The 18,844-nt window shown below is 34.7% G+C and overlaps 1 long non-coding RNA gene across 1 annotated transcript in view; it reads left to right on the top strand.

The window, feature by feature from the left end:
* Positions 1 to 18,844, top strand: part of LOC128314458 (uncharacterized) — a 114,479-nt gene that overhangs the window by 19,137 nt on the left and 76,498 nt on the right. Inside the window, exon 5 of the long non-coding RNA XR_008296119.1 lies at positions 112 to 194. This is a non-coding gene — a long non-coding RNA (uncharacterized LOC128314458). The remainder of the gene's footprint in view (positions 1 to 111; positions 195 to 18,844) is intronic.

Below are 18,844 nucleotides of genomic sequence, written 5' to 3'. Positions count from 1 at the left end.
GGATTGAGGGGACAAAATTGAGATTCCGGGGCGTGACAAGGAAAAGATTCATTATTAATAGGGCTCTCTTGAATCTCATCTCCACTTGAACTTTTTGTTCTCTTTTTAAAGTCTTCATCCAGTGCTGTCAACATAAAAGAAAGGAGCAAGATGGGGCAAATCAGGACACCATATGCTGAGGAACAAAGGGAAAGGTAAATACGGGAGTAAATCTAAATTAATATGTACTTCATAGAAAATAATAGTACAAAGAAAATTAAAATAAAGATTTAAAACATATGCTAACAACAATAATATAAAACACTTGCCAATATTGACCATATTTTGGGTCACAAAGCAGAAGCCCAATAAAAGCCAAGGTTGGAATCATGGTAGAAATGTACCACACGCATTTTTTTTTTTTTTTTTTTTTGGTAAGGAAATTGTGTGCTAATGTTCAAATGCTGTGTTAAAATGTAATATTGTTTCAGACACAATATAAGCATAAAACCTTCTCATTCTAGTCAGCAAACAAATAATATAACCTGAAAAATGAAAAAAGAAAAGGATGGATATTTATCTTTACTAAAGATATATCACTGTTCTTACTTTTAGATATGGGATAAAAGTTTCCCTGACTATCTTTTCTTTCCTTATACTTCAGTTTGTTTAAAAACAAACCTATAATATTTTTTTCTGATAGTGGATAAATTAATCAGGATTTGTGACTCTATATTGAATGAAATATCTAAAAATTATTCTTTAATTTTTTCCTTCACTAATTTAAAACACCAATTCCCCTGCTTTTTACTTTGTTCCAAGACAAACCCCACTTAGAAAAAAAAATAACAATGAGGAAGTAAACTCATTATGTATGATAATTAGATATTTTAAACATATTTAGAATTTGTAATACAAATTTGGGAGGGATATTACCTAAATCCAATGAATGTTAGCTTGTGCAAATTAAGAGTTGGCCTTGTTTCCCAATAAAAACTAGGGGAAACCCAATGAACAGAATGCCAAAAAGAAATTAGTTTAATCAAATACCAAAAGTGAAATTTATGAAATTTGAGATTAGTGTCTACAAAAAGTCTCAGGGTACTTTATTATTAAATCTAATTTCTAAAATGTAATTCAACATATTCACAAATTGTATTAAAGAGAAAAAGCAAAAACTAATATGAGAACCAGTTGGTTGATATTAATTGATAACCAGAGCTGTAACTAATATATTGGTTTAGAGTTGCTTTGAGAAGAATAATACATATTATTTAAATATGATGTCTTTACAAAGACAAAGCTTACCTCTCTCACCTTTTTTTTTCCTCTTTTTATTTACTTTTTTTTTCAGAGAGAGAGAGAGAGACAGAGAGAGCAGGAGAGGCAGAGGGGCAGAGAGAGAATCTTAAGCAGGTTCCACACAGGGCTCGATATCACGACCATTAGATCAGGACCTGACCTGAAATCAAGTCAGATGCTTAAGTGATTAAGCCACTCAGGCGCCCCCTCTCACCTTTCTTATAGGATGAAATATCATTCATGACCCTATAGAAATAGCTGTTGTGACAAGTTATGCTAATTGGCCATGGGAGGGTTTGACAATTTTGATCAACCACCTCCCCTCCATCCCAGTTATTATTAAAATACTTTGGTCTTTGTATATTTTTTCTAACTAGATTTCCATGACTGCTCTCGGTGCCTTTCACACTACCCTGTCCTGAGAAAGACTGTTCTACTTAGAACCGAGCTATAGGGAGTTGTATGCATATGGATAACAATATTTGAAATAACTTCTATGCTGTAGTGAGACCCAACTCTGTCACACATTTATAAGATACATGGTGAGAATTAAGCATATCCTCGTGACAAACATGAAAGGTAATGGCTACAATTTCCATTTTCAAAACCTAACACACAGCAAGCAGGTCAATTGCTCAATATCTTACAGCTACTGTGGAAAGTGGCATTTGAATATTTCTTATCCATTCCCACAATTTATGTACTTGATTTCCCTCATAAAACTGCATAGGAAGCTTATACTTTACTATGTGAGACATGATCTTATCTCTCTGGATGAAGCAACTCAGGGGGATATATCTATGTATCTATATCTATCTATATCTATACCTATAGCTATATCTGTATCTGTATCTATATCTATCTATCTATCTATATCTATGTCTATGTCTATATCTGCCTATCTATGTATCCATTTATCTATCTATATTTGACCCTTGAACAACACAGGTTTGAACTGCATGAATTCACTTAATATGCATAGTTTTACATTACAGCACTGCAAATGTATTTTCCTTACTTTTGTGAATAACATTTTCTTTCCCCTAGTTTATTTTATTGTAAGAATACAGTAAATATTGCATACACAAATGTGTGTAAATCGACTTTTATGTTATCGGTAAGGCTTCTAGTCAACAGTAGGCTATTAGTAGTTGTTTTTGAGTCAAAATTTATACCTGAAATTTCTCCTGCCATTGCCTCTAACTCTTTCATTGCTCCAGGGTTAACTGCATTTCCGAGCAGTGGTTTCTAAGGTGAACTGTCACAAAGTATCTGCTGAACAAGAGTGGCAGTTCTTGGACGATGACCATCAGAAATAATCCTTTTTTTCTGAATTATTTTTTTAAATATCCAACTCGGAGACCACAGCAGGAAGGCTGAATATGTATATATTTGACCGGAAGTTGAGGTAGTTTAAAATGGAGGCTTTTCATTTTCCTTCTAAATTGGGAAACACAATAACTTGCAAAGAATTAAAGAGAAGGTTGGATCAGATATTTGAAAGAGCAAATATTTTTAAGTAGTACAGAGAACCAGAGAGTAAACCAATTTAGAGAAATCTTGTGGAATTACTGAGCAGTGTAATAGTTTCTGTTAAATATAATATCCTATAAAGGATAACTTTATAGGTGCCTTGTCGAGTGATTATCTTTAGTGATTCTTGGCAATTCAGACACAAGTGTGGACGAAATAGAACTAGGGAATCCTCTCGAAGGTAAATTTTAGTCTTATAAGAATGGCAGACTAACATATACAAGGACTTAACATGATTGGGTAAATAATAAATGAACTTATGGACAACTTAATACAAACATATTTAAATAATACATTATAGGATCCAAAAAATTAGAAAATGTTTTCCTCTGGAAATAAAACGTGCTTGATTTTTTTTTTTTTTTTTGGTCTGAAATGAGTAAAGAATAAGAGTGAGAAAAATCATGCAAATATCTTCATCTTCCTTTGCTCCCTATCAAATGCATTGTTCCATAATACCAATCTATTAACACTGGTTCCAGTACTTACCATAAAGATGAGATTCTCCAAGGTTCTGAATATTTTTTGGCCCCAGAATTGGTGTGAATGTATCAACCATGTGGTCATATGGCAGCTTTCCTCCCAAGCATTTTAGCTAATTCTGTGTAAGGTGTTAGACCTGGAACCAGAAGCAGGTAGAGTGCTTACATCCATTTTATATTTTCCTGAGGGTGTAACATGTGGCTCCAAGTGATATCCTGTCAAATGTTTGGTTTTGTTGTTGTTGTTGTTGTTGTTGTTGTTGTTGTTGTTTTACTTCCTTAGAATGATAAGATATGCATTTCCCTGTATTTTATAGAACTTGAAAAGTGGGAAGTTTAAGGACTGAGGTTTAAAGATTTAGATATTTTCCCATGGATTTTCTCAGCAAAGAAACTCATACATCTTGGTTAACTTTGTTTAAAAACAATTGACAAGGGGCACCTGGGTGGCTCAGTCAGTTAAGCGCCAGACTTCAGCTCAGGTCATGATCTCACAGTTTGTGGGTTCGAGCCCCACGTCAGGCTCTGTGCTGACAGCTCAGAGCCTGGAGCCTGCTTCTGATTCTGTGTCTCCCTCTCTCTCTGCCCCTCCCCTGCTTGTGCTCTATCTCTCTCTCTCAAAAAATAAACATTAAAAAAATTAAAAAAATAAATAAAAAATAAAAACAACTGACAGTAATCACAGTCAGTTAACCTCTCATTTGAATGAGAGGGAAAAATCATTACATGTTTATGTCAAGTGATATTAACCCCATGTGAGAATTTGTTCAAGGGTATTCTACAACAGAACTGATGACAAAAAAAAAAGTGTCTAATAAGCAGGGAAAGCACTCAGAGTTTAATGTACTTGATGTTCCCAGGAAGTCAAAGAGAGGTGATGTTGGGATTTTTGAGCAAATGGTCTATTTGGATGTGAGAGTGTCTGATGTCAGAGCTGGAACATTTTAGAGTGATTACAACTTAGAGGATATAAATGTGGGAGTTGATGGCAGATGCTGAAAAAGGAAAATTCATTGAAGTCAAAGAGCTGAGAGGCCAAGGTTTGAATGGATCGTCTATGTCTTGAACTTATCTAGACTGATGGCAGTTCTTAAGATGAAAAACAACTAAACTAATATCTTCATTTAGTAAGTGAATACATTAATGAATTAGTGAATAGATAGCATAGTATTTTCATATCCTGAAACTTCAACTAGACTGATATCTGTTGAGTAAATCTACTTGTGTACTTATTGAGTAACAAATATCATTAATTATCTTGAATGATTCTAATAGCCTCCTAAATGGACTGTGCTCAGACTTTAAGCTCTTTTCAACATATTGCCCAAGCTGGCATCAGTTATTTTCATAATGTGCTTTCTCACAAGATGACTTCCTGCTTTCAAAAAATACAATACAATGTCCTCCACAATCTAGTTATAATTTAATTTTCCGTTATTGTAGCCCCATTTCTCATCTCTCTATTACACATCCATTACTGTTCTTTATTCTCAGTTGACCAGATAACATTTTATGCATTTTACAGCATCTACTTTTTCCTCACTGTACTCATGGAATGTCTCTCTACATACATCCATCTATTTATTCAGAAATATATACTGGGGGATGCCTGATTGGCTCAGTTGGCAGAGCATGTGACTCTAGGTCTCGGGGTGGTGAGTTCAAGCCCCATATTAGGCATAGAGATTACTAATATATATATCAGTATACTAATATATATATATATATATATATATATATATATATATATTGTCTATGACATTTATGAGCTCAGTGATAAAGATAAGTTAGTTAATAAGACATATTTCCCAAGAAGTAGGAAAATAAACAAATGCACAGAAAAATCATTAATTATGATAAAACCTAACAAGAAAGAAAGAAAGAAAGAAAGAAAGAAAGAAAGAGGAACCATAACACTCCTTTTTTTTTTCTTTCCTTTTTTTTTTTTTTCTTTTTGATTAGTTACCTAGAGATCTGATTTTGGTAGAATTTTCAGGAAAAAACAAAAACAAAAAAAACTTTTCATAGAAGGTGACTTGGCTGAAACATGAAGTTAAGGAAATTTAAAAAGTGAAAATTAGGGTTATGAATGGTCAAAGAAGCCTTGAGGAAGAAAGAGAGTCTAAAAAGTCTCTGACAACCACCCTAACAACAGATGAGTTTAGGAGATAGGCTGAGTTAAGATAAGGCCGTTGGATTTATTAAAACTGAAATAGGAAGTGTGTGAGATGATTTAGCAAGTGGCATGATCTGATTTACTTTTTTGCTCACATTCCCTTAGGAGTACAGAATGGACTGATAGATGCAGGAACCATAAGGCCAGCAATCACAGTGAAATGAAGACACTTTAACTGTGGAAAGAATAGGCCCATGTTTTAAAGACCTTATCATTAGTGCTTGCAGTTTGGCTTATATGTTGGGGATTAGAAAAGAGAAAGAATCATAAGATATGTAGGTTCTGACTTGAGCAGCTGAATAACTAGTGGTGCCTTTTAGTGAAAAAGTAAGACTCATGGAGGGGAGTCTGTTGAAGCCATAGTTAATTAAAGGCTCAGCTTTGAACCTGTTAAATTTGAGATGTCTGTGAGATATCCAACAAGATGTTTCGTGCAATTGGGCATGGAGGTCTGAAGCTTAGACGGGACATTGGTTTTGGATACAGATGTGGATAAAGATATAACTCAAGACAAAATTAGATATGTGTGTATACATATATACACAAAAGTTTTTTCATGTAAAAGTAATTACAGAGGCAGCTTGGTGGCTCATTTGGTTAAGTGTTTGACTCTTGATCTCAGCTCAAGTCTTGATCTCAGGGTCATGAGTTCAGGCCCCATGTTGTGCTCCACACTAAGTATGAAGCCTACTTAAAAAAAAATACATTAATTAAATTAAATTAAATTAAATTAAATTAAATTAATTAAATTAAAATTACTTACATATTTGTATATATGTATGTGTATACATTATATATCTGAATGAAGATATGCATGTATATGTATGTATGTATGTATCGTATGTATATGTAAATGCTTTGCGAGCACAATGTCATCATGTGGATGACACTTACGTCCATAATAATGAATGACCTGTTATATTTGTTTATCTCTTACAATATTTCCACCTCTGTGCTACTACTGCCCATTGTAACATTTTTTGTAGCACTAATAGTTTACCTCATATACAGCTTATTGTGTACGTATTTGTTATCATACACGGTAACAAACTTCTCTGGGAAAAGTTTGCTGTGTGACCTTTTTCTGTATCTTCTATATTGCTTAAATTGTGTGCATGTGTGTTTTCTGTACCATATATGATTGAATTCAGTTTCATGAAATTTTCAGTCTTGAGCTCTTCTGTCCAATATCACATACCTTTCTGGTACATTTATTAACCATTGTTTTCTTTATATTAATTTATCCAATGCAGCCATACAAATAGGCAATCTGGATGCACACAGTACTTTTTTTACTCAATAGAAAGATTTTTGGTGAAAGGCTAAAAAGGCACTTGTATTTTTGCTGCTATAAAAATTACCACCATAGGGGCTCCTGGGGTCACAGTCAATTGATCATCTGATTCTTGACATCGACTCAGGTCATGGTCTCATGGTTTGTGAGTTCCAGCTTCCCATCAGGCTTTGCGCTGACTGGGCGGAGCCTGCTTGGGTTTCTGTCTCCTCTCTCTGCCCCTCTCCCACTTGCTCTCCATCTCTCCTTCAAAAACAAATGAATGAATGAATAAATAAATAAATAAATAACCACTGTTTCATTCAATGTTTTAGAGTTCCAGAAGAGGGAATAGGAAGCTTCAACACATTGTGCAAATCAAAGAACCCTAGATAAAATTATTGGTCTTGGTTATGGGGCTTAACCCATGGGGTGGGGTTTGATAAACAAGGTATGTTTTTGGGATAGGTGGATTAGCAATAAAACAAAAGCAGTAAGTGATTTCTCAGAGTAGTGTGCACATGTTTTCACCTCCTACCTAAAACGTCTCTCTCTAAGACCAAAACTTCCTATATTCTTTCTGGGTTTTTTTTCTATACCTTGTTTCCCACCCTCCTCATTCATCATTTTATTTCTCCTATTTTAGAAATTCTTATGCCTGTTTGCACTCTTGGAAGGTTGTTCTTAATACTTAGTATGAGGGGTGCCTGGGTAGCTCGGTTAAGCGTCCAACTTCAGCTCAGGTCATTATCTTGCGGTTCCTGAGTTCGAGCCCCGCATGGGGCTCTGTGCTGACAGCTCGAAGCCTGGAGCCTGCTTTGTTCTGTGTCTGCCTCTCTCTGCTCCTCCCCTGCTCATGCTTGCTCTCTCTCTCTCTCTCTCTCTCTCTCTCTCTCAGAAATAAAGAAACTTTAAAAAAATACTTAGTATGAGTCTATTTCCATATATTCTTCAAATTGCTTTCATCAAGTTTGTAATTATGTGAGATGTAGATTTCGATCATGCTTTTGCAATTAAATATTTATCTTTAACTAAATTACATAGAATATCACTGTCTTGGTAAATGTCCATGAGAAAAAAAAAGTTTAAGGAAGTAAAGAAAAACAGAGGTTCATACCTTTAGGACCAAAAAGATGTAACAAAGTATGAGCATGAAACTGCTTATCTAAAACAACTCATTAGAAATGCAATTATTTAAGATAGATGATAATTAATTTAAAATGACCCCTCCCATATTTTACATAACTAACACTAAAGCAAAAGCTTACATAAATACCTCTATACTCATGCCAGGCACAGGAATTATCTGAATTAGTTCAGCCATGTTCATGCATCCTACTTTCCTAATTAAGGCATAACATATTCCCTGAACTTTTCCATAAATGGAATAATGAGCCCCAAAAGCATGTGCATAAAAATAACAGACGTGGGCTGCTTTCTTTTCTGGTTAATATCACCTGTGGATGTGTCACATACTGTGTATTTAAAAGGATCTAAAAAGAAAGCGGTTATTCAAACAGGAAATGAAAACCACTGTTCCTAAGACATGAGCTTGCTCTATTGCTCAACATTAAAAAGAAAGAACGAACGAATGAGAGAATGAAAAGAAAAGAAAAAGAGAAGGTTAAAAAGGATGCCATGGTGGGCTAGCATTGATCAGTCTCCTGGAAAATAAAATTACTCAGTTGTTAGACTCTGCTAGAATGAAGAGTTCAGTGACAGGAAAATAGCCATTGTAGTCCCAGCATTAGGAGGCTGAATTTTCTGTATAGAGATACTTTGTAGCATTTACTTTTTAAATTTTTTTATCTTCTAAAAATTATTGTAACAATGTATGACTGCCTGTGTGTGTGTGTGTGTGTGTGTGTGTGTGTGTGTGCATGTGACATTTTTCTGTTACTTCACAGAAATAGAGATAAAATATCATTCCATTTAGTCACTGGATGTGATAACAGCTAAGATCTACAAAAAATCATAGCGATTCTAAAATTAATTTTAGACAGTTTTTATAAAATGATATATGTATTTGCAACAGCTATTCAAGTAACAGATTTTCAGTAAAATTAAACTGTAAGGAAAAAATTTTAAATTACTGAAGTGACCAGAAAGATATAATTGATCAAACGAATATAAAAATTGATATTAGTTTTTTTTCTTCATTAAAGATTGTTTTTACCTGCCAACTTGTTATGCTTCAAATATAATGATTGTATCATACTGGAAATAATCATAACTTCAACTATGAAGAAAAATACATGTGGTTTATTATGGTGTTTCAGAATATTTGGGGAAATATTCCTTGTCCTTAGATTTGTGTCCATTTTGAATTATGCAGTGTGAGTTAGAAATCAAGATTTGATCTCTTATTTCTACTTAAACTACTTTTATCAGATGCCTTACTTCAAAAGAGAATCTAAAAAGTGTTCTTTATGTGTCTGTCACCTCTCAGATGTCACCTTATTTGGTTTTGCTGTTATACCCAGAGCAGTGTTTCTCTTTCATTGGTAATTTGCATTTGGCGCTCTCTCAGACATTGATTTTCACCTCTGTTCCCAATACAGCAGCAAGGCTTGGAATGTCTAAGTTGTGTTTGATATTTCATTTGGGAGTTCTTTTATTCTTTCATTGCCACTAAAATCTATTTTTCAGAGGAGTAGGGTTAATTCGTCAGAGTAAGTCTAAGATCTTTAATGCTTTAAAAGTACCATAATAGTAAACTTGGTTTATGAAATAGAAAGGGGTCACCCAACCTTTTTGATTAATAAACATCATTATTTATCACAGAAGTTTCAAAATTATATTTACATAAAATTTGTAGGAAATTACAGAATAAAGGAATTAAGACTAAATTCTGAAAACTTAATTTTTCCTTTAAAAAACTTTTCCTTTAAAAAACTTATTTTTCCTTTAAAGAATAGTTTTCTTCATTTCTAAGAGCTAGCAAAAAGTTTAACACGTTGAAAATGAGCTTCAGACAAAGATTGACAATGAATATTAACCCATGTTTAATCTGTATAGAACTACACAGTGTATCACACAGGAGACTGAGAAGAGTTACAAAGTTTATCTCACCAACTTCTGCAAACATATATGCTCATCTCTAAAGCAAAATCAAAGAGCCACTTATGAGTCAGACTTCAAAGCAAGTCTTGTCATGTCTATGGTGGATAAGGTCCTCTATTCAGATTTAAGTATACAGATGTCCAATATTTATTTAAATATATAGATTCAATAAAAGCTCAGACCTGATTCATAAGAAAGAATTGGAAGCAAATATTGATGTTAGGAAGGACTGTTACCCTACTCCACAGAAAAGGGCTACTGAAGGTAAGACTAAATAAGCTAGATAGGATTAGAAACCGAATATTTTTTGAGTAGATGTTTCAGAATGATGTTTATACATGTACATCTAAGATCACAGCAGTGCTCCACTCCCACCTGCTTGGGAGAAACGTAAAAATAGTATAAAACACAAATAAACTTAAAAATAAACCTGGATGAAATGACATACAGTCCCGATTTCCATTAGAGTCCCTAATGATGCTCATTACAACCCTAACTGCATTTTAATGCTGAAATATAATGCCTCTATTCATCATCAGAATGGAATACGGATGCTGACAATTGACGAAACTTAATAATAGAAGAGTTCACAAAAGTCAAAACTCCCTGTGTATATTTTCAGCCCGAGAGCAAATGTGTGATGGATGTTGATTCGCTCCACGAAAAGTGAAATGACACTTCTGAAAGCGGAAATAAAGTGCTCTGAAAAGGTTAAGGGACATCACTCATTTCGGCAAATAGGCAGAAGACAACGTGAACGGCTTTCTGACAAAATTAAAAGAATTAAAGGGCTTTCTTAGTAGATTACTTTTCATTTCAAGGAGGTATTGTAAACCAAGTTTTAATAGTCCGCAATTCTCATTTTCGAATCTCTATGAGAAGACAGCCTGTGTATGTATACATGCATGTGGTTCTTTTACTTTTTGAGAAAAATGAGCTCATCTGTTTTTATATAGGATCTTACATTTAGAGATAGAATTTAGGCCTGTGGACCAGTATCACTCTCAGGCCCAGAGAAATCAAAAGGTTAGGAAAGGTCAGCTAGTCCATAGAGATAATCTGTTTGTACTCTCTCTTCTAACAACTGCATTGAGATTCTATTACCAGGATGAAAGAGACTGTATTTTGATTCTGCTACTGTTAAGAAGTGAAGATGTTAATGTTTTGTCTTTAAATTTAGACTTGATCAGTGTTCACAGTAAACCCTTGCTGAGGAGGAGAAATATGCCTCTTTTGTTCAGGGCTGATTTTTTTCCCTTCTGTCTGGAGTGTGTTTTCCTCAACATTAAAGCGTGAACATGTCTCTTCCTGTTAACGCACCAATTTCAAAAAAGCCCCATATATTATTTGATGACAATATATCCTAATGAATGTTATCCTAGGGTAAGATTATCCTAGGATCAGAATGATCCCGGTGAAACTAACATTAACATTCAAAACATAGGATAGTGTATCCCCAAATCTGTCTTTTTCAAGATGGTACGACTGATATGTCACAGAACCTAAAACATGGTTGAGACTGAGGTCTTGGGAAGTTTAAAAAAAAATTTCCCTGTGTAAATATCTTGGCCTGGTTCTTTTTTGCAAGGTGATTTCATCATTACTCTTTTTTTCTATGAAAATCTGACTGTATAAGTTTTTTGTGTGGAATAATTTTGATAAACTCTTTTTTCCTAGGAAATTTTCACTTGCAAGGCACCTTCTGTGAATTTCTTTAAATTTTCTCTATTTAAATATTCGTTTTCCCTTTGCCAGGTCTTTACTCTCTGTCTCTATAATGTTGTCTATCTGTATCTCTCTCTCTTTGATCAAACTAGTGATTTGTTTAAAAACAAACAATAAAATTTTAATATATAGATTTCTTTTTACATTCTCCAACTTATTAATTTCTGCTTTTTTCTTTATCATTCTCTTTCTTCTTTTTTTTTGTAAGTTTATTTATTTTTGAGAGTGAGAGAGACAGAGTATTAGGGATAGAAGGAGATGCAGAATCCGAAGCAGGCTCTAGGCTCTGAGCTGTCAGCAAAGAGCCTGACGTGGGCTCGAACCCACAAATCATGAGATCATGACCTGAACCTGAATTAAGTCGGAAGCTTAATTGACTAAGCTACCCATGTGCCCCAGTGTCTTTCTTGTTCTTTCTTCCAACTTTGCTATTCTGAGTTTTTTAATCTGAGGATTTAATTTACTCATTCTCATCCTTTTATTTTTCATCCTATTATTTTTAATAACAAATATACATACAGCTATAAAGTATCCTCTGCTCACTGTTTTAAAGCCCATAAATTCTATTGTTTTCATTATGCTGATATTTCAGTTGTATTTTCCCTTTCATCCAAGAATTTTTTAATAGAATCCATTTCTTTTTTGACTTGGCTCTTTCCCATTGTTTTTCTTTTTGTTGTTTGTTTGTTTGTATTTGGTTTTATTTTTCATGGTTTATCTGTATTTTGTAGTCCTTCCAGTGAGTGACATATTAAGGTTATCAAAGACTAGGACACTTGTTTTTTTTTTTTTAATGTTTATTTATTTTTGAGAGAGAGAGAGAGAGAGAGCGAGTAGGGGAGGAGCAGAGAGAGAGAGAGAGACAGAATCGGAAGCAGCCTCCAGGCTCTGAGCCATCAGCACAGAGCCCAATGTGGGACGCCAACTCACGGACTACCAGATCGTGACCTGAGCCCAAGTCAGATGCTAAACCGACTGAGCCACCCAGGCACCCCAGTAGGGCCCTTGATTTCTAATAATTTATAAGAACACCATCAGCGTCACTGGAAATTCAAATAGCATTACTCATGAAATCATTTGGAGTAATTCTAATGTTCAAATGCCTGGTTTGCTTTGGAGGGGTTTGCTATTTTGCTTTTTATTAACAATGTTTTTAATGTAAGCTAACCATATGGCTCTAGTCTCTTTTTTAGTTTCTATTGCTCTTCTATGAAAAAGATTTAACTCCTAATACTTTAAAAGCCCTACAAGCAGTTCTCAGACTATATTTATGTTTACATTTTTTATTTATATTTTATGAGATATGTTTAAATATTTATTATACATTTATATACTTAAAAAAATTTTTGTGGCCTGACCTAGGGAAATCCAACTGCTTTTCTTTCATCTTTCAATCTGTCACCATGCATATTATGTCTTGGAATTTTTTTTAATGTTTATTTATTTTTGAGAGAGTGTGAGCAGAGGAGGGGCAGAGAGAGAGGGAGACAGAGGATCCAAACCCAATGCAGATTCAAACTCAGGAACCATAAGATCCTGATCTGAGCTGAAGTCGGATGCTTAACAGACTAAGCCACCCAGGCGCCTCTATGCCTTGGAATTCTACCCCCCCCCCCAAAATAGCTTCTGTTTCACTCCAGACACTAGTGCACGTGTTATTTTAATTTCAATGATTTTGCTGGTAATAAATTTTAGGAAACATAGTTATTAAATAACAAACCTTGAGGTTCCTGTGTGGCTCAGTCAGGTTAAGCATCAGACTTCGGCTCAGGTCATGATCTCACAGTTGGTGAGTTAAGCCCTGCATAGGGCTCACTGACAGCACAGAGCCTGCTTCACATCCTCTCTCTCTCTCTCTCTCTCTCTCTCCCTGCCCCTCTCCCCACTAGCTTGAGCACTGGTGCTTGCGGACCCTTTCTCTTTCAAAAATAAACATTAAAGTACTTAAAAAAATAACACCCTTGATGCGTTATGAAGCTTGAAGAAATGTTATAGCCATCTTCTTTTCTTTTTCCATTTCTATATTTGTTCAATTTTTCCATTTTTTTTTTTATTGAAAGACATCCTGAACCCGTGAGTAAGCCCACCACTGGTAACTCTCCCACCCCATGCAATGAAGGTGAATTCAGTACTAGAACATAGGTAGACTCAAACTTACAGAGTATAAAAGAAGCTGTAATATCAAAATTCTATGTTTGCTGAATATTTTGTTTGGTTTTTACCTTCATCTATAAAGATAACGATAGCTGTAAGCATCCATTCTATACCATTTTCTTGAGCAATAAATTCACTTGCAATGCAAAGTAATATCATATAACAACTGGAGGCATAAAGCACTTTAGCTCAAGTGATGGTTTTAAATTAGTTTCAAAAGCATTGATTAAATTTTATTCAGCTATAGAAACATATCATTATAGCTTTCTTAGCCTAAGAAGTATATATGTCTACCTTATGCTTGTAATAACAGATTTCTTCACCATTTGTCAAGTAACTAAAAAATATGTTTAAGTCACTGAAAAATACACAGCAGACATTTAACAAATAAGATGCTATTAATAAAGTGATATTAAAAGCAGTATTTTTCTTTTAAAATAATGTTACTTGTAAATTAAAGTGGCATACCCTGAAGTAATACCCAAGAAGGCCAATGATTCCATTAATCTCATTAGGAAAATATGAAATATAAATTGCTCATGAGAACATAAAAGACTAATTTATCTTCTGTTAGTTCCTTTATGTTAGGTTCCTGGATACTAAAATTGCTAACCTGTTAAAAAACAAACAAACAGACGAATAAACACTACTAGGTAAAAGATTGGGGGCATTATATATGAAAAACTAAGTTAGCATTTTGTATTAGGATCACCAGACATTATTTACGAAAAGTCCATTAAAATTCACAGCCTCTTAAAGTTTGTTAGTTCAAGGTAACAGTTTTTTCTTTCCAGAACAGATTGTTCTTCCAATTTTATCCATATTCTTGGTAAACTTAGTTCAATAAACATGTTTTTACTTCTTTATCTTCTTCGCCTAATTACCTTCAGATTTTAGGAGAGATCTGTAATACAGAGCTTGATAATATACTCCACATGTCTTCCATCTGACAATATGGTTCTGAATGTATAACAGACTTAACCGTTCTCTGTTACCTCTCAAAGAGCAATTTCAAAGAACGAAGTACTCACTCTACTATTATACAATGGCCATAGATTAGAAGGAATTTTAAAATACTCATAACAATGTGTTGTCTGAATGTGTATATTGATACCTATGTAATGATTTCCATGATCACGTAAAACTCTGCTCTTCACAAAATAACATGAACATAAAATAATGATGTTCCAATAATAGATCAAACATTAAATAGATTATTCACCTGTTAAACTAATTAAACAGGAGGCCACTAGGCTGAGGTGGCTTTGATGTTATGGTAGCCCTCATAAGTGCACCCAGACCTAAGCCTATGACACTTCAAGGTGAGAAAACTAAAACCTAAGGATAACGAATCACAAACAGCCAACGGGGCTTTAAGTTAAGGGCCAATCAACCATCTTCTTACTTTGCTTCCACCTTTTCTCTCTACAAATCTCTCTCCAAGCTCCTCTTAGTGTCACATTCCTAGTCATGTCTGGGTTGGCACTGCCAGATTAGGATCCGTTTTTGTTTGAATTCTTAATTTTTTAAATATGTTTCAGGTTATCTTTAATAACTACCACCAATATATTCTCTACACTTACTGACAGTGCTCTCATATTGAATCCTTGGCCTACTGTAACTTTGGTATCCAAATCACCTTCTTTTTTTTTTTTAATTTTTTTAACGTTTATTTATTTTTTAGACAGAGAGACAGAGCATGAACGGGGGAGGGTCAGAGAGAGAGGGAGACACAGAATCTGAAAAGGCTCTGGGCTCCGAGCTGTCAGCACAGAGCCCAACGCGGGGTTCGAACTCACGGACCGCGAGATCATGACCTGAGCCGAAGTCGGACGCTCAACCGACTGAGCAACCCAGGCGCCCCTCCATATCACCAACTTCTAAGCATGTCACTATTTCTTCATCTTGGTTGATTTTCACTTTTCATGAGTCACCACTTCAAAGCTAATTTTATCTGAGTTGCCTTAGCTTCTTACATATCGTTTTCAGGTAATCATCATCATTGTGCCTATCTCTGTGTTATGTAGAGGTGAAAAAAGGCCACACTTAGTCTAGAAGAGGTTGAAAACATGTAATAGCAATCAATGAACTAGCTGTATTGGGGGAGCCGCAAATGAGTAATTTCAAGATTTTTTAAAAAGTAATCTCTACACCCAGTGTGGGGCTCAAACTCACAACTGTAGCTCAAGAGTCTCATGCTCTACTGACTGAGCCAGCCAGGCGCCCAAAGTCAGTGGATCTCAAACTTGAGGTCATATACATCTATTTCTGAAAACCTTCTAAAGCTAACAATAGCATTCAAATAGTATTCAAATCCTTAAAAAAATCCTAGGCTACAAAGCATTGTATGATTGGCTCATTGCTTCCCACCTCCCATTTTTCTCTCTCCTGCAACCTCATTGGTTTCCTTTCTCTCTCTTACATACCTAAGCATACGCCTACCTCAAGACTTTTGCATTTATTTTTTCCTTTAAAAATCTCTGGTTTCCTTGAAACCAGAGATTCTGACAGTTTTTTGTTTGTTTGTTTGTTTGTTTGTTTGTTTTATTACTGTAGCCCCAGGACCTAAAGCTTTTCTTTGCAAAATAGAGTGCTGTAAGGACTGAGAGTCTGCAGCCCCAATACGGGCCACTTTGGCAGGAAGATTATGCTGACCTGAAAGCAACTGAAAGCCTATGGGCTCAAGAGAAACTTTTGTGCCTCCCTTAACTATGTAGAAGAAACTAAATTGGGATCTTTCCCAGAATAAGGGTTGTTAGTAGATACAAATTTATCTGAATGACCCATCTGTATGGGTCATTAGACAGAGCAAATGTCTAATTACCAAATATCCACTCTTTTTCTTATCACCTTTTGAAGCATTCATTTCCTCTGAAGTCCCAGACCTCCAGTCCCTTCTTCTTAGTTCACAATGACATATATACTTCATTTTGCATGACTGTCTTTGGAATTTCCATGCCTGTGTGGATTCTCTGTATGCTATTAAATTTGATTTACTTCTGTTAATCTGCCTCACGGCAATTTGAATCTTAGTCCAGCCAGAAGGACCTGTGAAGGGGACAGGAGTTCTTGCTCCCCAACAGTGCCCAATACACTTTGTGAATAAATAAATAACTTATTCAAATTTTATTTATTTTATTGCCTTCTCCGTATCAAATGCAAGAAAATAATTTGAAAAAACTTGGGGTTTCTTCAGAGTAGGTTAGAAGATCAAAGTGGATTGAAGGGTAAACACATAGAAGTGAAGTTTGCACAATGATTTTTAGGGGGACAATATAGGCTTTATATGGTTATAGAAAAAAAATCAAACTTATTTTGTAAAACTTTTACTTTGATTGATAACCACTTGTGCCTTAAGATCAACACAGGCTTAATTTTTGAACTTTCAGTTAAGGGGTAAATCATTCACAAAAATACACAGTAGCCTGCACATTCCTTCTACAAAATGTAGAATTCCTTCAAATAATAAGCCTCATTCTGGGTATTGTACATTTCCAATGGTCTATTATTAAATTAGAGAATGCAAAGAAAATGTTCACTGTCTTCCAAAGTAATAGCTCTATCAACTCTACAAAGATATTTTCAATATTTCCCTGAGATCATTAAGACACCTTTTGGTAAACATCTCATATACTTCCTTACATCTCTAAGTGGGGACCCTGATTAGCCTCAAGGAAAACAGGTTTTTAGAAACTAAAGAAATAAATGCCAAGCCATAAGAAAAGATATGAAATATATTTTTGCCAAATTGAGCTTACATTTTAATAACACATTTTACATCACATTTGGTATCCAGCAACTTTTAGTGAGGCTCTATATTCTTATGCAGATTATGTAAAAATGCTACTTGCATAACATTCTGGAAAGGAGATTTAGAAAGTGTTATCTTCTAAAGATCATTTAAATATAAGACTATGGAGCAATTATCCATGGATGCTTAAAACATCAGATGGTGGAAAAATCACCTCATCCTGTTCAATGAGAGCAATCTGGAAGCAAGTAATGTGTATTGTAATTGTTTTATTATTTTTAGTTGGGAAGAAAATGCTTACCAGAACCTGATTACCTGCCCAAGCCTAGAGAAGCAGGTATCAAGAAAAAAAAAAAAAAAATACACCTTGTCAAATGATGTCTACTAGTCGAGGAAGTGCTTACAGTTTGTGTACAATGTTTGAAGACACTTTAAAATTAAAATCTTCAAGATTCTTGACATACTTTTTAAGATTCAAAGATTACATGAAAAAAAAAAAAAACAACTCAGGAAGAGACTCAGGTTGCATCCACTAAACCACTGAACATCAGACCTGAGAAAGAAAGGGGGAAAAACAGGATTTTATGTCCAAGCTGCTATATTTTTAAATAACTTACAAATGCCAAAAGGAAAACAGTTTTGCCACATTTTACACTTTTCAGACCAATCAAAGACATCAGACTAGAATAAAAAAAAATAAAAGAAAGAATCAAATTTCTGAAAATGTCCCCTTTGAGATTATATACTCCTAATTCAGCTTTGGATTCTGCTTCTTGTCTCAGCTCCTCTAAATGAATCCAGAGCAAATGTGAAAATGCACGCTCAGGGGTTGGAAAAGGTCACTGCAACATTTATTCATTCGGCAAATACTTGGATGCCCATCCAGTGCCTGGCATCCTCTTAAACCAGTCGGTTCAGCAGAAAACTCCTACAGAGTTTACATTCTGAGATGTCTCATTGCCCCCTGTTATTTTTTTTCCTCCTAAGCCATCTGACCATGACTTCTCTTACTTCCATTTGATTCTGTTGTTCCTTTTTGTATCATTGTTCCTAACTAAGAAGCTAGTTTGGATTTACTATCTTTGTTTATCATCAGCAATTTGGATGAAAATAGCAGATAGTTTTATTTCTTTTTAAGCTTTCTGCCTGATAGGAAGATGTTCAGCAATGCATTTAATTATCCTAAACCATGTTATCTATTTTTTTTATTCTTTTTTAAGACCTGGAAACTGTTTGTATTCATTAAACTCTGAGGCTCTGAATACTTGTAATAGTCTTACGTGCTCCCTACTATTTCTAAAGGTAGTTTAAGAACAGCAATCTGCTTGGAAGACGTAGCCAGGGCCTTGCATTGAACTTTAAATACATTTGCCTAGTGTCAAGCCAATATGTGTGGTCACATAACA

Source organism: Acinonyx jubatus, chromosome B1 (genome assembly GCF_027475565.1).
Source record: "Acinonyx jubatus isolate Ajub_Pintada_27869175 chromosome B1, VMU_Ajub_asm_v1.0, whole genome shotgun sequence".
In the NCBI taxonomy this organism is placed as follows: Eukaryota; Metazoa; Chordata; class Mammalia; order Carnivora; family Felidae; genus Acinonyx; species Acinonyx jubatus.
The sequence above is the reverse complement of the archived record's forward strand: the minus strand, read 5'-3'. Positions and strand labels throughout refer to the sequence as shown.